The sequence below is a fragment of the Hoplias malabaricus genome, chromosome 6 (genome assembly GCF_029633855.1).
Source record: "Hoplias malabaricus isolate fHopMal1 chromosome 6, fHopMal1.hap1, whole genome shotgun sequence".
In the NCBI taxonomy this organism is placed as follows: domain Eukaryota; kingdom Metazoa; phylum Chordata; class Actinopteri; order Characiformes; family Erythrinidae; genus Hoplias; species Hoplias malabaricus.
This window is the reverse complement of record NC_089805.1, coordinates 36,258,655-36,281,325: the sequence shown is the minus strand read 5'-3', so window position 1 is coordinate 36,281,325 and position 22,671 is coordinate 36,258,655. Positions and strand designations below refer to the sequence as shown.

General features: G+C 40.5%; 1 protein-coding gene across 1 annotated transcript in view; it reads right to left on the bottom strand.

Moving 5' to 3' along the window:
- The window catches only part of atxn1a (ataxin 1a), a 116,276-nt gene extending 99,141 nt beyond the window's left edge, over positions 1-17,135 (bottom strand). The window contains exon 1 of the mRNA XM_066673808.1: positions 16,974-17,135. The gene's annotated coding sequence lies outside the window, so the exon portion shown is untranslated. The remainder of the gene's footprint in view (positions 1-16,973) is intronic.
- Positions 17,136-22,671: the final 5,536 nt, after the last annotated feature.

Below are 22,671 nucleotides of genomic sequence, written 5' to 3'. Positions count from 1 at the left end.
AACTGCTGCAGCACACGTGTCCAACATAAAGAAGTACATTTGTACGTTCAAATATATATGCGTACAGAATACCCCATATGAACTCTCACTGACTACACTGCACTGAGAGTGTGCTCACACACACATACACACATACACACATACACACATACACACATACACACATACACACACATACACACATACACACATACACACATACACACATACACACATACACACACACACACACACACACACACACACACACACACACACACACACACACACACACACACACACACACACACACACACACACACACACACACACACACACACACACACACACACACACACACACACACACTTGCCGCCAGTCCATTCTTGAGATGAAAGACTAAAAGTGGGGCAGAGGAGGATAAAAAATGAAAAGTACTGCAGTGGTAGAAATGAAGAGGGACCCCCGCCCCTTCCAGCTCAGTTCTCTTATTAAAAGGCACTGAAAAAAACAGCTTGGCTGAGGGGAGAGCCCCAATCAGCTCTGAGCTGCACTGGAGCAGCGGGGTAATTGATACGTAATTGAGGAAAAGATCTGGAGCCCTTTAATTAACTATGAGAGGATTGCTGTGTGCTTTTAGTAAGTGTGGCTATGGTTACTGTCATGCCCCTAAGAACAATGCCCCAAAAAAACTAATAGTGCATCTTGTTTTTTTGTTTGTTTGTTTTCCCATTTTATTTATTTATGTATTTATTTATTTATTTATTTTTAGTCAAGGACCTAGTCAATGACTAAATGATCATCATTATCACAAAATGAGAGCGAAAGCTTTTATTCCTGACCTCGGGATAAAGTTAGCTAATGTGATTACGGCGCTTGGGAAAGAGAGGTGAGCAAATTAAATAATCAGAGCCACAGAAAAAAGCTGTGCGTGAGAAAAGCATTGGTCATGCTTGGTGCACATAGACGCATGGTATCGCTTCATGTCATCTTTTGCAAGAGAGTAGGAGGAATTAGGCAATCTCCTAGAGCCAGCTGGAAAAGGTCCTTGAATTTCTGAGCGATTCAAAGAAAAGAGGAGAGAGAAGGTGGGGGAAGGGGGTTGTGGAGTGTAACTTGGATGCAGTGCTTTTGAACGGTCAGTAAACAAACTGTGAGGCCAGACAACCTATTACCATGAAAAAAAAAAAAAAGAAAAAAAAAAAGCAAACAGTTCCCATTCAAATAAAAGAATCCTCACCACAGGGGACATGCCTGCAGTACAGGAAATGTGGGCAAGTTTGAGTGGTGCCTAATAAAAAGTATTAAAACTTTCAGGAGGACAAAAATCTACAGGAACAACAACAACAAAAAGTACAGCAAGTACACAAATCTTAGCGTTGGAAAAAGTGGGATTGAGAAATGTTACTATTGATGTAGAAGTCATGTGCTGCACTTGGCAATCTGCCTGAAGAGCCAGAGCATACTTTGCAAGAGTTCAATGAAACTTGCTAATCCTGCAGCTTCTTAGTAGTTAGTGCATGATGTGGAACACGTAATTTAATGGGGGCTCTTACTTTAACCCTTTAAAATCCCAAGCCTATTACATTCGAAGTCTTATTATTCAGTAATTACATTAAAAACTGTGCAAACTGACAGAAATACTCAAGGTTTACAGCAGTGAGGACAGGTAGTCTGCATTCACTGGTGGGTTCTGGGCATTTTTATAGGGACACTGGCAAAGAAAAATGTCATTGTTTTAAATGAATTGTTTAATTGTAAACAGACCATCTCAGTCCTTGCAGCTGATTGAAATATAAGCCAAACCCACTTCTTATGATGCATCCTGTAGAGAGATGGAACTTTGGGGGTGTATATATTAGGGCGCATTATTTTTGAAAACATTCTGTTCCTTCCCACAGAAGGAAGGAAGGAAGGCAAAAAAAAAAAGCCCTAATAGTCGCATTGTACTGAAAGAACATTCATTAAAGAAAATCCACAAAGCACTTATAACTGCAAATCTGCCTGAAAATAAGATATCCAATCTTTAAAGTTTTTGTGAAGTTCAGCGAACACTCCCACAGACGGTACAGTACCTCATTTCTTTTTAGCCATAGACAAGAAGCCAACGCGCTGCTCACATCAGCTAAAGCTGAGCAGTGCTGTGGTGCTATGGGTAAAAGAGTTTATGGGAACATAAGCATGCAATTCATATCATTTCCCCTCAGGAAAAAGAGGATCCTCCAGCCCCTCTCTGGCATGTGTGTTCTGATGTAATCTCTAGAACGGAGAACCGACGGCAACCCCCCCACCTCACTGAAACTAAACCAGTCCTGACCCTGGACCCTGGCGGTCCACAGAAGTGCGTTCCCGGGAGAACACGCTCCTGTGAGTGACCGCTGTCCTCTCCAGCTGGGCTTTGGGTCACTCTGAGCTGTTTCCCCGAAAAGAGAAAAGCAGACTGGGAGAGGGCTGGCTTTTCAGCCAGTGAACTGCACTGTCTATAACCTTTCCAATCGACTATTAATTAAAGCAACATTTTGGAGTGAAAAAAAATTAAATAATAATAATAAAAAAAAAACTAATATCCTTTTTACAATACTTTCAATTTAATCAGCCAGGACATGCTTGGTACACAAAGATCACTTCTTTACTGCTGCAGAACATCTTCAAAGCTAATGTAATGGAGTCTTTCAGCCACAAATTAGCATTCTGCAAACTGCAAGCTTAAATATTCGCACTTGCCTCCGTAGCACTAGTGCAAAAAAGTAAATGTAGGAAACACTCAGTAGCTAGAGATCTGGATTTTATACTTCATCAGACGGCAGAGAGAGTGTGAGTCCAGAGTACTTCAGCTGTCTGAAAGCTATCACACCCAGGTTAAAAACACCTTGGCACTATGTATCTGCCTAGGAATTAACGCCAGACGTCATTCAAATCTGATTCTTTGGGAAGGAATCATTATCTCTGCCTGTGTCACATAGGACAATAGGGTCTGCTAATTACTGTACATGCAAATCAGTCATACTTGGTAGGTGTAACAGCAATATTACATGCACAGCATTTGTCAGCACACTGCTACAGCCCTGCAGACACTACAGATGCTACACAAACCAGTCGGTAAAGTGCATCTCGTTGTGCTGCTCCAACAACCAGTTTCTACAAAAACACCCACAGCAAATACCTGTGTGTGGCTGGGAAGGGCTGGGAGTTCTCTCTAGCAGTGGGAAGGGCCTGATAATAGCATGCTATGTAGCATTAGCAAACAGTGCTAAATCCAGGTAGAAGCACATAAATTAAGGCATGGAAAAGAAAAGTACCTTGGGTCAAAATATCTGTACACAGATTAAGGCTTAATCCCAGACATTACTCCATCACTCCACTAAAAGTGCTTCAGCGAAGGCTTAAACTGGGTCTGAAACACCACCCCCTTGTGTTACAGAGCAGTGAACATGAGCTCTCTTTTGTGTGAGCATTTAACAATGAGAGGACAATGCAAAGCAAGCAGGGGATGTTCTCTAACGTTCTGTGTTTGTCTTATTAAGCAGGCGTCCTCTCTCTGATGCAGATTTAACCCCTCCTTATAACCATCCTCCTCTCCAGCTCTTTTCTCATGCCTCTTTCTCGTGATCCTCTGCAACTGTGAAGGACAAACAGGCAGCATCAGAGTGCACGTTATGAGAAGAACAGCAGAGGCACAGCTGAGGTGATCCATTCCTGGTGTTCCCTTTAACCAGCACACTACACACACTAAGGATACTGAGAAAAGGTAATGCACAGAGAGTCCCAGGCCCGTTGACACGCACCCAAACAGAACCAAAACAAAGTGTAGCTCCATGCACGTGCCTCAAAAGAGATCCAACGGGAAGAATTGGAACATCCGAAACTAGCACAAAAACAGTGTGGATCAGTTTGAGGACTGATTACCAGAAGAGATACTGGGTAATGTTCATTCATTCATTTATTTATTCATTCATTCATTGTCTGTAACCTGTAGGGGGCGCCAATCCTTCACAGGGCAGAGTGTAAGTCATTACTAATAAGGTGTAACATCCATCCATTATCTGTAACCGCTTATCCAATTTAGGGTCGCGGGGGGTCCAGAGCCTACCTGGAATCATCGGGCGCAAGGCGGGAATACACCCTGGAGGGGACTAAGGTGTAACATAGAATTGTAAAATCAAATCCATACATCCTCTCACTGTTCTGTCATTGTATAACTGTTGTGTAGTATTAAAATGACTAATTCATTTTTATTCTACAAAATATAACCTAAAAATGACGTAGTATAATAATGTCAAGTGAGGATTATTTATTTGTTGCTGCATTCATAATGAGTTCCATCAAAGGAAAAGCACTGCACAATGATTTCTTCTGTTCTCGGGGATGATTTTGCATCCAAAAGTATGTGTGAGATTTTTAATACTACATTTATTTACCATTCAATGACAAGAGAGTGGGAGAATGTTTGTATTAATAATTACAATTATACGTTACACAAAACACTTGGAGCCTATTTGTACACCTAATATTTATTTTTTCCCATGCTCTCCTTCCTCTATTTAATCTGTACAAGGCAGTGTTTTAATTCCATATACATTTATACATTCTGATTTGGATGCTGTCCCTTAGTGCAGATGTCCATGTTCGTTTATCTTGTGCTGGCCGACGCGTATGTGAATATCTGCATATGACACCTGTGCTGTGACAGAGACAGTTTACAAGGATATTTGGAGAAGTAGAACCAGCCTTAGAACAATAACATCTACACAATTATTGAGAAGCTAACTGAAGTGAAATGTTATTCTGGTTTAAATGATCTGCATTTTTCAGTTCACCAATTAGTACTTTTCTTCTTTGCACATTTAAGCCAGCGCCACTGACACTTGTCCTCATCGCAGCCAGCTTCACTTGGGCTACATTCTGCTGAAAAACAATTTTCCAGTGTGGAGCTCTTACGCCGGACAAAGGGAATCGATTTGATTTTACTACGCTCAATATGGATTTCCATGATGTTCGTGGCACACACATTGTTAGTGCTCCAGCATCACAGAACAGCTGAGTGTCTTATCACACACCGGCTTGTTGCACATGCCGTTTTCCCACGTTAATGCTGATAAGCTCACACACCTCTTTCACTCCAGCAACGTGTGTGTGCTTGCTCCTCCACTGCACACTCTTAAAAATAAAGGTGTTACAAAGTGTTCTTTCAGCAGTGACATAGTAGAAGCGCTTTTGGTTCCATGAAGAAGTTCCATGTTTGATTAAGTGATGTGTGAGTGTGAAAAACCTCCATCTTAAGGTTCTTTACACATTTAAACGTTTTATCAAAAATGGTTCTTTATGAAACGGAGACCATTAGTGACAGAGTTAACGCATTACTGCTTGAAAATGATTAACAGTTCAGTTTTTAATGACACTTATGGATTTCCTTAGTTTGTCCCTTCAAACCATCCATACTCCTGGCCTCATGAGTTGTTGCTACGAATCAGCAAAATATAGCCCCTCATTCAAATACAGCTTTTAAACGACACGCCTGGTGTTTCAAGTTATTCTGAAGACACAAGGTTGTTTGCCGAAGTATGAAATATCATTTACACACAAAACACAGTGCTGCGCTGAAAACATCAGTAATGTTCGCACTGGAGAACGCCTTTAGCAGACACTGCGGAGTGTGAGTGAGAGAACTATGAATTAATCAACAACTACAACAGCAAACTAACAAAAGCAACAGCAGTGGAATACTCCAGTTCTTCTACAACAGAGCGCAAGAGAACTATCTTCACAGAGGATTTAGAACATGGACATCAGTGATAAAACTCGAAACTCTATTTACACTACTTTGTTCACTCAGCCTTCACCTTAGTTCAGGTTCTAATAAATGTGACTATTGATAGTAACTCAAATGAAGTTCGTGTGATGCAGTCTAGTACAGCATTTTAGTCAGTCTCTCTTTCGCTCTCTCTCGCCGCCTGGGTTAGCGCATCACAGCGTGGCCCCTAGATTAGCCTCATTTATCTGTGTCAAGCCTCATCAGTCCACTGCCTGCTGCTCATTCAACCTGCCTCTCCATCTGAGTACTGCTTCCACACACTCACAACTGTTGACTCTCCCAATGCCAGGCATGGCCTATTTACCAGAATGTGCTGTTTATTACTGCCAGAATCCTAACCAGAGATTTTTGGCAATCAAAACTCTCTGAAAGTTGTAAAAAAATGCATTGCTGTAACACTGCCAGAATTAGCACAACACAAAGCATTCATTACTTAAGCAGAAGTCAGGTTACAAATGAAACTCTGTTTTAAAATGCTTATGATGAAGAAAAAGTCTATGAATCTGAGATTATTATCTATGTTTGATGTAACTTTGGCTGCACGGCACACACTTTTTTGGAGAACCTGATGGAAAAAAAAAGGGAAAAGCTCCTGACATCTCTGGAAGGCAGGAATGTTTCTCTGGCAGCCCGCCCCTCAGACGCTCTCTGAGCAGACATCAGAGGGATGACGCGTGGCCAGCAGAAGAGGTGGAGAAAGGAAGCATCTCCCTCTCTTTCTAAACACAGACGCTCTTTTGCTACCCACGTGATATCACTCAGGAGGTGAAATGGGACAAAACAGGGCAGCATTTTAGCTCCGGCTCCAGCCTTATCTCGGCACCCACTACTTTACTAACATCAGCCTGTCATTTCTCTTGCGTCATTTCTCTAGTGCTTCTGTGCCCCAAACCTCCCTGGGCTCATTCAGAGCCAGCTTTAACTTCTGGAAATCATTCTGTGGCTCCCTGAAGCAAAGCTTAAAGTATCAGCAAATGAAGATCAACAATATCGTATAGTATTTCAACATATGATCCCTGTCAGAACAAAAACTTGTATGTCCATTAAACTTCCACATAGTTTAATAATGCAATTCTCCTTTATTGTGTCTAAATATACTATTTACCAAAGTAATAAACATAATTCAGAAGTCCACTGTAAAAAAACCCATTAACTTCCATTAAAGTTAACATTGTTTTTGCATCTCCTTTAAGTTACCATTTTAGAGATAAAAGGTTTTGTTTCGGCAGCAACATTATATTTTATATTAGTTTTATTGTGTAAGATTATGTTAAGGGTTGTTTGAATAAATTGAATTAACCAATGCAACTTTCTTTAAATTACATGCTTTTTTTCAAAAATCTACCACAAAGATCTGACCCTAGGTCATATGACTCTGGGTTTGACAAAATACTGAGTCTGAGGCTGATTTTTTCCTGCAGTGAAACTAACAGTTAATCAGACAGGCTTGATTCTATTCTTTGCCAAGTGCAATCAGCAACTGTATCAACACTTACTGATAATAAATACTGTTAGTGTACTAAAAAATGGCAGTTTATTCCAGCATGACATTTTATTTCTATTGACTTAAATGCTTCGTTATGAAGCACGATAAAATTTGTCTGCAGTAATCCATCTCTGTTAGTGCATGTAAGCAAGCTTCAGTGTCTAAATCCATCACAGTATATTTCTACTAATATGGAAATATGGACACTGCTATTTTATGAGCTGAATTTTATCTTGAATCTAACACCTACACTGTATGAATAAAAGTTGTTAAGACAACTGCTCATCCACAATTCTTTTGAAATGAAAGGTATTAATAGATAGCTTTCACCTTTTGCTGAATTTATCAGCTTCTACTTTTCAGTGATGATTTTACTCCAGGTGTTAGAATATTTCTGAAAAGGATTAATGGCACTTGTATGTTAATGACATCAGGTACTGAAGGTAGAATATTAGCTTTGGATCATTAATGCTATTCTAACACAAAAAACATTGATTCCATTGCTACAAAGCCCTCTGGATGATTTATGTCCCTCTAGATGACACGTGGCTGTTGGCATGGTGACGTTAAGCTCATGTGCAGCTACTTCAGCACATCGCAATTCATTGCATAATTTTTTATGGCAATTGTTCAAGCTGTGTGTGGCCTATGTCCACAAATACTACGATTATAAGAGCTGGAAAAAACTTTCAGACAGTGTATCAGCACAGCTAAAATTAGACGCTGTTTTTGTGTGACACCCCTATAGCCTATAAGATACAGACAGCATATGGCTAAGCACTAGTTTGTAATAAAGGTCCCAAACCCACTGCCCAGAATGATGCACTCGTTCCACAGCATCTACATTCACACAGCTCATCGTGAATCACTATCTAAGCAGTGCATATCGTAGGAATAAGAAAACATGCATAATAAGAAAAGATTATGCCATGCCAAAAATAACAGTAGTAAGGGTGGGTTTTGGTATTCCACAGATTGTTTGTATCAGTGCTGTTTTCCTGTTATTGAATTCCTTTCTCGATGCATATCCTCCTTTGCACTGCACAGATTTCGAGCTCATGAGGCTTACTCTGTTTGGCAGAGACTTTCTATGCCACACTCACTCAAAATACCCACACACACACCCCCCATCCATCCATACGGCAGGTTGTCATGTTCCTGTCTCTGGCCTCCTAGGACTCATTCTGAAGAGAGAGTGTGTTTGTGTTTCTTGAGCCTCACTACACTACTGAAAACCTCATGCAGTGGATTTACTTGATTGAAACGTGCACATCATTAAGACGCATTGCATCAACAACAGAACTGCAAGAAGCAAACGAAGAAGACGGACTGTGTTGATGTTATATATAACACATTGAGGGTTACCTTTACCACTACACTGGTTGTGACTGAGCTCATTGATTGATTCATTTAAAAAGTTTTAATACGTTTCTACTGTTGAGATATTGAGTTAGAACTGCTTGTAGTGGTGACTATAGGAATTAGGACTGGACAACAATTCAATATCAATATAAAATCACAATACAAAATGTTTCGATAACAATTATATTACTTTTAAACACATTTCCAATATTTCAATATGGATTATTTACAACATCTGTCACTGACTGACGGTCATTACAGGGCACTGTCATCAGTTCAGCTCACTCAATTTAAAATGTAGCATTCAAATATTTATGTTTACAAAGCCAATGGGTTTATGTTTGATGAAGACATTATGTTTCTTGTTTGTTCTTGGAAGTTTTTCCACCGGATTTTATACTGTTCGTATTGATATCAGAATTATATCGTATCGACTGAAATTAAGAAATATGTTGTAATATAAATTTTGGGCGTATTGTCCAGCCCTAATAGGAACCACATATATCTAGGAAGGAAAAGTTACCTTGAAGTCGATTTGTACACAAAATTAGGAATACAAACAGTGCTGTATATTTACTCTGAGATGAAGCTCTGGCCTAAATTGTACTTGTTTGACCACATGCAGAGACAGAGAGGCATTTATTTATTTAGTTAGCTTTCAGGTTTACGATTATTTTACCATTGTCAACATTACACATAAATCCTCAAAAGGTCATTAGGAATGGTAGATAAATAGAATGTAATTCAAAATGTTTGGATTAGACATAGCAATCCCTCACCACTGGAGATGTATCTGAATCAGTACATTTCTCTTCCATTAAACCACTCGGAACAACATTGTGTACATTTCACTGATTGAATTATGCAGAAAATTTAAAAAATGTTTGAATTCCCCTTTCATGAAAGCAAAAGCTCAGTTACCTCTAATGTAAGTCGTTTGTCTTCTGTTCTGAAAAGCCAGACTAAACTAAACCCTGAAAGTAATTATTATGTTTCTTTTTTCGAAATCTGGTTTCTATCTTGTTCACGTTTATAGTTCTGTGTAAGGAACTGTTTAATGAGAAAAGTGCAGTTATGATGCTATGATGTTTTCGAGAAATGCTGTGATATTAAAATCTGTAAACATCTTCTCTTGGTCGTGTGGTAATTATACACGTTTGAACAGTAAAGTCAGCATTGTGGATCTGTGCTTTTCTGTCTTTACTCTGCTTTGAGCTGATGGCTTAGACCTTGCACTCACTTCTCAAACAGTCTGTCACTCAGAGTGAGCTAAAGGCTGTAATCCCGCCCTGACTGCACATGATATCTAATCCAGAGCATGAGGTAAACATAGTGGAGGGAAGAGGATGGGAATAAATGGGATGGGTGTTCGTGAAAATAAGAAGAAACTATCAAGTGTGTCTAGTTGTGTACTGGTCATTTGGTGGTCCCGCTGATCTACTGAAAGCATCAGAAAATGCCCTGGCTACACAGTAATTAGCCTCACTCATTTACTGCCTGAGTACAGACATCAACCAGACCAATTAAAGTTGCATGAGATTGTAATCCAGCATGAGGAGGAGCTGCACAGCTGTTTAAGCTTTTATCCAACCATGCACAGAGATCATGCCACAGCCGTCGTTGACCAAGTGTCCAATAAACCATAAGTAGCTTCAATCTTCCTTGGTGGGTAGCATGAACCTTCCTCTCCCTCCACACAAGCGTATGAGAGTAACCAGTGTTCTCCTCCAAGTATGTTGAACTTTCCAGGCTTAATGGATTCACAGGACTTGGAGGAAGTTTGTGCTGACCTTTGCCCTCCCGGCTTGATAATGGTGCATGGTAGGAGGTGACATAACCACTGAGAACAACTGGTTCTCAGAGAAACTGACTGAGAAATTGGGCACTGATCCCAAACAAAAATGCACATATAAAAACAAAAACAAATCAGTGATGCTTTACTACGCTGTATAATGTGAATGTATATATGTCCACATCAAATCAAATATCAATATCAACGAACAGCAGAATTAAATAATTTAATTTACTGTAGATACCTTTTGTGATCTTCATGCAATCTGGCTTCTGGTCAAAAGGAGGAACAGAGACGGTGAGAAGTGTGTTGTTTGGGCTCCTTTGAATACTACTAGAATTGTTCGAATGAGCAAGTGAAACACACGAATGATGGTAAGCCAGCTATAAATAGAAGGCCATTTTTAGTCATGTTTTTCCACTAAGTTCCTCATTACGCAGAGTCCTTGGTTGCTGGGAGACCTCCCTTGTCCATCACACTACAGAGAGAGCATTATCAAATATGAATCAAGGCCAACAGCAGGGATGAGAAAGAAGGGAGATATGGATATGAGTTTCAGGTCTGAGGACATATACACATCTAGCTTTGAGCATAGCCTCAATAACCCTGCATCTGATCAGGCTTTAACACGCACTACACACACTACACTTTCCTGCAGGTTACTGCTCTAGGCAACGTTAACATTTCCACAACAAGGTTACAGAAAATACCAAGTCACCAACCACACATGGCACCATTCATCTTTTTAAAAATGACTTAGTGTATTACAGCTGTACAATGAAATTTGACCTCTGAATTTAACTCGTCCTTGGCAATGAACACACACACACACTGTCCACTTTCTCAGACAAAGACATGTCTATAGAGACATTCCCTGATCACAGGTTTCCTCCATAATAGAATACTGAGATTATAGTACAGCTAATTACATTTAAAGTTCATAAAGAGTTTCAACAGTAGAGGGTCTTAGCAGTTAACAAACACATGAATCAATAACATGATGTCATTTGGTAATAATTAGGTAGTAATCCATAATTATAATAAAACCTTAAACGTTGGTCAATATTGACCTAGTGTCATTTTCCTTCTTTAAAAAAAATACTAAACTTTAAAATGAGCTTCCACCACCACCACCATCTTCTTTTCCACGTAATCTAATTAAGAGTCTCAGTGGCAACAGGGTGAGCAAAGTATCCTTGGGACCTCCGTTCCCCACCAGCTTTTTCTGGGAATCTCCAGGCATTCCATCTCAAAAGTAGACTCTCATACTTTTTCTAAAAACAATATATTTGAAAATTGCAGAACTAAAAATTATTTTAAATGTTGGTTATTGGTATCAGTACCCAGTAAAGGACGGTACTAGCTGATCAGATTATTGATATTGGTGATCAGTTTCACTATTCTCATGATGGCGTATGGGAGTCGAGTAGATGGCTGTATTCAGCTGTTGGTTTTGACTGAGTGTTTGCTGTCTGTATTTGCACTGCCCACAATGTGTTGGCATGTTATCATGATGTAGATTGTCACATTTTGTATTGCAATATGATGATATAATGATACATTATATCATCATATTGGAGTCTCCAATCCACCTATTAACGCGTGTTTTTGGACCATGGGAGGAAAACGGAGCACCTGGAGGAAACCCACACGGACATGGGGAGAACTCCTCATGGTCACCCGGATCAAGGCTTGATCCCACAACCCCATGACCCTGGAGCTTTGTGACAGTGTCATTACCTGCTGCACTACTGTGTCATGTGGTTCATATGTTTTTAGTAGGTAGATATTTTACTTTACTGTTGGTTGATAGCGGCATGGTGGCACAGCAGGTAGTGTCGCAGTCACATAGCTCCAGGGGCCTGGAGGTTGTGGGTTCGATTCCCGCTCCGGGTGACTGTCTGTGAGGAGTTGGTGTGTTCTCCCCGTGTCCGCGTGGGTTTCCTCCGGGTGCTCCGGTTTCCTCCCACAGTCCAAAAACACACGTTGGTAGGTAGATTGGCGACTCCAAAGTGTCTGTAGATGTGATTGTGTGAGTGAATGTGTGTCTGGGTTGCCCTGTGAAGGACTGGCGCCCCCTCCAGGGTGTATTCCTTCCTTGCGCCCAATGATTCCAGGTAGGCTCTGGACCCACCTCGACCCTGAATTGGATAAGCGGTTACAGACAATGAATGAATGAATGAATATTGGTTGATAAATAGCTCCTGTAACTGTGCATACAGTCTTGTTTTGATGTTAATTTCTGGCTTATGTGTCATTTGTTGCATATTCTACTATACAAATAAATGTGAAATTTCTATAATAGGATTTGAGTAATAAAGCAAAACAAAAGCAACATCACTCAAATTAAAGAAGAGTTCCAATTCTGCTACAAATCATAAAACCATATTGTTGCATGCATACACTGATAAAACATGCACTGAGTCACACACATGATTTATTTACAGAAGCATTTCCTCTGATTTACAGTACGCAGTGCTGCTCTCACGCACTGAGCATGGTAGCACAGATGTCTCACCGTAGATTTAGCTCGAAGATTAATGGCTGATATGTGGGACATAAAAAACCTCATGAATGCGCCCCAGAGCAGGTGCTTTTAGGTTTGTTTCATTGTTGAAATCTGCCATAAAGCACAAGCTTACACTGACTCCATGCATAAAGTCCTCACTGGGAGCTGCAAGGAAGAAGAATGACCCGCATGCCGACATCCACTCACCGGCAAGAGGAATGTTTTTCATCTTGACATCAAAAACCCCTCTCCAGCACTACAGTACAAAAGCAGTTTGCGCCTGTGTACTTCGCCCATGAAGGGACAGCAAATGAATAAAGCTGAGATGAAAGGGGTCTGGAAAGGTCTGGAACTAGTATCATTCATTCCATCCCCATCCTCTTTCCTTTCCTTCCCTTCACTCTGTTTTTCTCCTCCCAGACTTTGTCCCCTCTGCGAGTTCTCCTCTATTTTGAAACTATGAAAGGAACAGAAGCTCTTATAGCTGTTAATCCAAGGTGCATGTCTAAAGAGTTTACTGAAGTTAAGTTAAAATTGCATTACACTGGGTTATGTCTTCAGAGAGAAAATGTATCTGGTATGGTCCATCATTATGCGCTAGAGGTGTACTAAAAAAAGTAATACTTATCAAAATATTGGCCTTGGAAGTATTCATATTGCATCTTTCAAATGTGCAAACTACACTCAAACAAATCGCTAATTCCATGTTGAGTGATCTTGATTTTACTGTGACACTACATTATCAAGACAAATCCCAAATTTCTCATGTTTTATTTTTAAATGAATGAATGTGTCCAATCACAGCTGAACTTAGAATAGTCCACCAGCCCAAAATGTGCAATAGCCAATAGCGTTTTGTGACACTGATGATGAAGGACTAGATGATGACTGTGCAGCAACAGATGTGCTACTCTCTTTGACTTTACATCTACAAGTTTAACCAACATGGTAAGTGTGTCTAATAGAGTGCCCAGTGAGGGTTAATAGTCAGAAACTCCAGCAACACTGCTGTGTCTGATCCTCTTTTACCGATGCAACACACAAATCAATGCCATGTCAGTGTCAGATGCACCACATAAATAATCTACGCTCAATACCTGCTCTGTGGTGGTCCTATCAGGGCCCTGACCATTGAAGAACAAGGGGAAATGAGGCTAGCATTGTAAGCTGAGCAACAGATGGACTACAGTCAGTAATGGTAGACAAACAATGTGCACCTCTTTGGTCAGTGGAGCTGATAAAATGGACAATAAGTGTAAAAACACAGAGGTCATTTAATGTTTGGATCAGTGTATTTTAAACACAAGTGGACCAGAGAAGTCCGAGAAGATAAAAACATCTTAGGCCATGACCAAGCTCAAGTATTACAACACAAAATAAACAAGACTGTGAGTGATGGTTCATTTTCCTACTGTCTGGATAATGATTAACTAGTGATATATTCTGCATCCTTAGAGAGAGCATGGGAGGACAGTTAAGGATTCTTTTTAAATGTTGCGAGACGCATCGCAGAAAATATGCAGCCATTAGCTATATTGCAGATGACTTTTTTTTATCCATATTTGTAGCACATCTGTGAGGGAATGTGGACTGAGAGCTTGTCTGGATAGGCCTAATTTTATGAAGTATTCACTGGAACAAGGTGAATACAGGTTGTGTGGATGTCCCTCCCCTCCGAAGTGCAAACGAGTTTCTGGTTTGGCGGGCTCACCTCAGCCATTGGCTCACACTGTCCCTGTCAATCACGGTGTATTATGTAAGCTTTATCTGCAGGTGGAGGTGTGTCCCTCCATATTTCACAGGCACTCGAGCGTGAAAGGTTAGCCTCGCCTGCACCTGTCACACGCCCGCCATGCTCCAGCACACTGAGCCTGTTACCACACTTAGAGAGCCTTTAAAGGTGCAGCTGCACTTACAGAGGAACACTGGCGGGAAAGAGCAACCAAGAGAGCCACTGGCAGGTGTGTGTGTGTGTGTGTGTATGTGTGCATGTGACTACATGTGTGTGCGTGTGTGTGTGTATAAGTGTATAACTCAGACAAATGAGCTGACGCACAAGCGCGCTCGTGATTAGGCCACACTTTGTGTCTTAATTACAACTCATCAGCATTTAAAATTAAGTGGTGCTGAGGATAAATCAACACTGGAGGCCTGACACAGCACCACAATAAGCTCTGAGCACAGAGTCACAGAAAAAGACTCTGCCAAGCTCCTTGCGCTGCCCTAATGATCCTACAGCAACAAAATAACAGAGTGTAGTTAGAATATCGTATATCCAAAGCGGCTCAGAGGGAAGAGTGCGTGCGTGTGTGTGTGTGTGAGAGAGAGAGAGAGAGCAAGCGAGAGAGAGAGAGAGAGAGAGAGAGAGAGAGAGAGAGAGAGAGAGAGAGAGAGAGAGAGAGAGAGAGAGAGAGAGAGAGAACATAACAGATCTGTCCCTCACTGTGGTATCCTGAGGCTTGTATAACTGTTTCACCTATGTCTGTATTAGCAGCACTCCCTCTTTGGTTGCTAGATGCATTAACGCCTCCGTGTCAGGCTCTTGAGAATAAGATTTTTTATTTTTTTTCTGTTTGGAAAACAACATATCTGCTCCAGTTCTGCTCCAGTGAACCACTGCCAACTTGGGCAGGGAAAATGAGCACCTGGATCACTTGCATGACACTATGGATGATCTTAAAAAATGTTGTGTGTTGCAATGCAATTTACAGTTGCACTAAAATGTCTTATACTCAACAGCAGTCAGTGAGCAGCACGGTGAAGTTATGACTGATGTGGAAAAACACAACCATCTTTATTTTATCTATCAATTCATCTATGCAATTCAACAGAGTGATATTAATCTTATACTAACCAACAGTACCATTTATACATGTCTATTTGCAATAAAATGTGCAATATATTGACCTTCACTAGACAAGATGATAATGAGCACTTCAGAAATGACAGCAAATATCAACGTTTTTTGTTTTTTAACTGTTATTGTGTTCCCTGTTTTTTAATTAAATGAACTGTAGTGGCCAGGGAAAGTGAGCCCCTTCATACAGTGCAACAATCTAAAAATACAACCAAACACTCTTTTATTTTTCGAAGTGACCTTTCCGAATTGAAAGCCATGTCTCAAAATATAAAATATACAGCTCTGAAATTATCTGAATGTAAAAAACGTGAGGCGAGATTTTAAACAAAACAAAACAAAAACCTAGACCTACAGTAAAAGCCCGAGCAGAGATCCTCAGCTGATTATATAACTACAGCTCACACACACTGAGAGGCACCCTACACACAAGAAGCAGCTCAATGAACCACGGTCTTAAACGTGAAATAAAACGATATGAATGAACCTAAACAACAGTACACACTTTGCAGTTTGGCTCGGTGTCGTTGTGCAGAAGTGTCACTAACCCTAAACGCAGTATTTAGATGAAGTAAACAGCGTAACGTTAGCAACACTTCCGCGGTTGTGTTTTCAGTTTCAGCAACGCGATTCCCGCAAGCGTAAAAAAAGAAAACTACCCGAAAAAAATCATGACGAAACGAATGACGAGCACTTTTTAAAAGTAAAAACGACGACGAATATTGGTGCGAAGAGAGGGATGAAACTGTTTTGTAGCGACAGAGCTGCGGGGAAGTTGGCCAGCGGTGTGTCCTCCCTCCGTATACCGGGCCACAGCGCTCGCAACCCGGCTTCATCTCGCAGCGAGCGCCGCGCTCTGGTTCTCTCTCTCCCTCCCTCCCTCTCTCTCTCTCGCTCGCTCGCTTTCTCTCTCTCTCTGCTTTCGCACTTTACTCGAGTTAGGTACTTTTCAATTTAAATGTCAACCGTCCAGCATGCGTCTAAAAGTAAAGGTATACACTATGCAATAAGCAAAAAGTAAGCTAAATGTTATGGTTTATTTATTTTGTCTTGTTTTAAGACGAACGTCGGTCTCTGAACCGCTGCGTCCTCTTACCTCCAGCCATTTTCCCCTCTCCCCGTTACTCAGACTTGGTTAAAGTGGCAGCAGAAGCGGCGAGTAAGGAGCGGACTTACTGTGCGTTGTAACGGGAGTGAAGTGCGCGGCTCTCGGTGTGAGGGGCTCCCTGCGCCCGCTGTAGAACCGTCACCGTCTCAGCGTCTCCCCTCCACCAACACGACGACCGTCTGCGGCAGCGGAGCTAATAGCTCTGTAGCTCTATGCCCCCACCTCCTGGAAGTGTGTGACCGAGGGAGCGTGTGTGTGTGCGCGTGTGTGAGCGTGTGTGAGTATGTGTGTGGGGCGTGCGCGCAAAAATTGTTTTACTAAGCTTGTGAGGACTTGTTGACCTTACAATGATAGCGTCACCAGGAGAGTTTGTGTATTCGATGGTATTTTTGCTGCTACTCTTTTAAACACAATCTCTAAAAAAACAAGAAATATTTGCTTTGGTTTACTGGGTGTTTAAGGGTGGATTTAAGTGTAGGTTTAGTTATATATGTCTACAGACGTCCTCACACGTACAGCGAGACCAGTGAGTCTGAGAGAGCGAAAGAGAGAGAGAAAGGGTGTATGTGTGTGTAAGTGTGTGTGTGGTGAGGGGGGGGGGTGGAGATGTGTGTGTAACCCAAATATGGAGCACTTGGCCGGCCCCGTTAGCTGAGGGCTTTGAAGCCCGGGCTGTTTCATGAGGAAGCCTTAAGCAGGGCTTACATTCAGATTCAGATTCACTTCACAGACAGCACACTGAAGACATGTGAATAAATCTGTTACAGGTTATGACAGAATATAGCTCAGCGTCACCTACAGGATAAAACAGAAAGCACTTCTCATACGAACACTTCATGCTTTCAGCAGTTGTCGTTGTATAGATAATAACTTATTAAGGGACATTGGAAACATTTCAGACTATAACAGAGCAATTAGAATGCTGATATAAAATCATGATTGACTAAAAACTTTAAATATAGATCAACTAACATAGCACGAGGAATGTAAACAATTTTAAAAACAATTCCAGTTCATTTATTCATTAATTCATTTATGAAAATGTGACATTTAGTTAGCACTGATAAAAAATACCATTTCACATGTTTTGATATATGTCTTTGTAGTTTTAAATGAAAACCATTTTGTTGTTAATTTAAGTGTCTGTATCTGCTTATATTGCCTCTAAACTGTTATTTATTTTTATTATTAGCGATCCAGTAAGTAAAGCACCACTTCTCCTATGTTGCATCAGAAAATTATAGCATCCTGGAAGAATTTTCAGCCGTCCATGTGTGAGTGAGTAAGTGGCATAATACGTCTGTATTTGTGAGAGTTCATCTATATCAGAGCACTATAAGTGAGTTTTAGGCAGATGACAGGAGCTCAGTTCTCTCTAATACAGTCTACTCAAGCCTTTCCTTGATGACTGGGAACACGTGCTTATAACAGAGCAACCACCGGTTAAAGATCAGAGCCGAGAGACGTAGTTACACATGACAACTCTGAGTTGAGTAGAACAGCAGGTTGTTGTGATGAGAAGTGTGTTTTTAGACAATCCCTCATAGTTAAATCCATGTAAACAACCTTAGAATATGACTTCATTACATCAGCATTCAATTTAGGGTCAGAAATGTTATTTACTCCCAGAAAGGCATGCACAAATGCTGCCTCTTTTTCTTGAACATGACTCGGATGGGACTTTTCCAAAGTGTTTGTCGCTGTGTTACTGTGGAGACCACATATTCTGAGCACTCCACCCGGGAATATATTATCATTCCTGCCCTGTTCAGCTGAACTGACTCAATAATACACAGACCTAATGCTGCAACAGTGCTTCAAGTTCAACTTCTCTGGACAGGCACCGAGATTACATAAAGAAAGACTGAGGAATAAAAAGTTTCTTGAGTCTTAATGTCATTAATGACGTAGGGAAGAGGATGTTCTCTTTGAAATGTATTAGAAATAATTCATTTGTTTTGGTGAAAAAGAAAGACATTGTTTTATCTCAAAGTGTTTAGCTCGTTATGTGGGTGTTTTCTGAGGTCATGGGATTGTCTGTGTTCTATGTGTGAGAGAGCTGCCCTCAAGGGATTTCACTCACACACACACACACACACACACACTCACACACACACGCACAAACACACACACACACATACACACCTGTCCACCTTTAACAAAAACAATGCTCAAGGGAAATCTGCAGATAGCCATGTGATTGAATGCATATGTTTTTTAAATTTCTGACCTTGTGAGGATGTACATTTAGTAAAATGTAAAGAAAAGCAGAGGTCATTTAACTGTTAGAGTTAGGATTGGGGTCAGGGTTAGGGTTAGAGTTATAATTACAGTTAGACTGAGGATTAGAGAGATTTATTTATGCTAACTGTTTAGAGCTCACTTGCTGTGTGTGTGTGTGTGTGTGTGTGTGTGTGTGTGTGTGTGTGTGTGTGTGTGTGTGTGTGTGTGTGTGTTTAGTTTTCCAACATTTGTAAATCAAAAATGTCCTGACTTAGTAAGAAAAACAGAATAGAATTACATATAGAATCATACATTTATACAATATCACATATGGGTTATATACTACAAATTTGTTAAATGTTATTTCACACACACATACACACACACTCTCACACACACACACATATATACATAATGTAGGGCAAATATTTATTACATATGGGCACTTAGATCTATAATATAAGATCCATGGGACATGTCCTGACATTGTATATAAAGTGTGTGCGCGCGCGTGTGTGTGTGTGTGTGTGTGTGCGTGTAGGACAATGAGTGCTTTTGTCCTGGGCTACCCTGCTGACCCTCTGACTTTGTTTGTGTTATAGCAGAGACTCAAGTGTGCATCAATGATAAATCACTGACATTACTTTTGGCTGTGTGCATCCAGGTGGAAAACCATACCAAAAGCATTACTGAATATGAAAGTGGTGTAATCACCATGACAGTTCAGAGCTTTCTGTTGAAGTGAATGGCTGAGGTGTCTGTGCCTGTTTGGGGCCACACCCAGGCATTGGGTCTGTGTTCCAGTCACAGGACACTCCTCTAATCTGACATGTCAGGCGTCCATCTGGAGATTAAGCTGAACATCAACCACATTTACCTGCAAGCACTGTCATGCTTCTCATCATGTCTTTATACTGTGTGCAGTGTAGTAATAGAGGGGCATGTCAGTTCCCATACCAAATATACTGTTCTTTTTTTCTGGGCCCTGAACATAGCAGTAGAGGTCAAGGTACATCAAAAGAGGAGACCAGAAATGTCATGCCCTCTACTGGATAAATCAAGAATAGCAATTAAGGCCTAAAAAAGCAGATGCTGACTGCTAGTGACATACATGACATGTTTATGAATCCACAGATTGAACTTGAGAGCACTTTATGATACACTTTATGAACACATGCTGATCCAGGATTGCTTTAGAAATAAAGAGCATTTAAAGAGAGAATTTTATTTTCTTTGCTCAAGTAACATCTACTAATCCAGGAAGGCTTCAAACTAGAAGCTGGATCATTTCTGTGTGGACTTGATAATAATCAGACACAAGAGCATTAGTGAGGTACTGATTGTGAATGATTAATTCTGAATTATTCCACTCTTGGTCAGAGAATTATACAGAGACAACTGATGGGGTCAGCATTCTCTAGGAAAATAAAGGGAAAACATACAGTCCTTACAGTAAACTAGCTGATGTTAGCATTCATTCATATACAGCTGACAATTTAATTCTGAAACTCTGAAGGCAATAAAGCATATTAAAATGCTAGACAGTTAATTACATTAACATACAGTGCCGTCTCTTGTTGCACAATGGAGACCTCAATGAAAATGCAACCATTGATGGGAGTGAGGCAGGCAGACAAGACACGAAATAGTATTCTCCACTTTAGGTGTGTCTGAAATCATATTGAAAAATTCTTCCAGGCATGAATATGGGAAATCCATGGTCATTTACAGCTACAGAAGGATATATATCCAGAGGGCTGAAAGTTGTCCTAAATACACTGGATAATGCAAAACTAGTCCAGGAAGCACAGTTCCATATTTTCACTGCTGGAGTATGTGTGGGTGGGGTGTGGGAAATGTTGAATTCATTCATTCATTCAATGTATGTAACCACTTATCCAATTCAGGGTCGTAGTGGGTCAGGAGCCTACCCAGAATCACTGGGTGCAAGGCAGGAACACACCCTAAAGGGGGCGCCAGTCCTTCACAGGGTGACACACACTCATACACTCACTCCTATGGACACATTTAAGTCACCAATCCACCTACCAATGTGTGTTTTTACCGGAAGAAACCCACACAGACACAGGGAGAACACACCAAACGCCTCACAGACAGTCACCCGGAGTGGGACTCGAACCCACAACCTCCAGGTCCCTGCAGCTATGTGTGACTGCGACACATAGTTTCATGAGCAAAGTATTGCGATCTTGTATAGTTCCCACTTAATTTAACCCATAAGAACCCAGACATAGTTCACCATTAAACAAAATTATGAGAAATATTAAACAGACAAAAATGGAACACATTATTTTCCACATTTCTTGCTGTATTTGGTAATTATATTTGGGTTAATATCTTACTGTAATGTAACATGTAAACCGCTCTGGGTGTGTGTTCACAGCCCCTAGTGCACTAGTGTGTATGTGTGTGTGCATTAATTAATTGCACATTAATATTATTATTTTTATTATTTCAACATTTTATTCTTGCAATGGGATCGGAATGGGTCGTATGGCCTGGTCTCTAAAGCATTCTTTTGAATTCTTAACACACCTTAGAAACAGAAATATGCTTTTAAAATATCTATGTCCTCATCAATCACACTGTCATTCTGTAAATGAGGCCACACGTTCACAAACTCACACACACTGTCATGTATCTGCATCCAGGAAGTTCGGTAAATGTCACATAGGGACATCATTAAATAAAAAGTGAAGGATAGAACTGTGTAGGAATCTTTCCAGGCCTTATAAAGGGTTTGTGACACATATGTCACCACAGGCTCTTATGGGCTACCTTTGACATTATGGCAATGTACCTAAAATGGAAACATTACAACATAGTTTCACTATTTTTGTGCTCCCGAAGAAGACATATTTGTAGCAAACATTGGAAATTGGGAAGCACTTGCTTATCTAAATGAGCCCTAACTATTCTACATCCTGACAGCACAAGCCACCTTAATTATTTATGATTTTTCAACATTAATGCTCCTACCTCTGTGATAATCAGTGCTAAGCATGACGGAATCTCATTAACGTGGCCTATAATAACAGATCTTAGCCATTAGCATCTTTGATAATGTTAAATTAGGCTGTTTATATCTCTGTGCCTAAAGGGAGAGACTGTGTTGTATAACCACCAGATACATGTAGCATTCTCCATTCTTCACTGTGAACACAACTGTTTACCCAGGACTCAACAAGCCTGAGGTGCTTCTTTATTTTTCAGTTGACTTTACGGTGCAGAATAAATTAACTCCTCAGCTCAGACGTGCTTAGAGACCTAACCTGAGCCATATCCTCTGCCCTTCGGCCAGAATTCTCTGGAATCTTTAACACTAACACTCTGTGTGCCTCATTCTAACAGAGCAAACACTCTGTATAACAGAGAATAACACAGATTGTTGCTTTTGTGTCAGTTCAGTGTAAATGTAACTATTAATGTTTTTGCAGTTTCTATGAACAGATTCGAAGATACATTATGTGCCTTAATAAGAACAGCTTCAGTCCACATTGCATAGAATTGCAGACCCTTTCA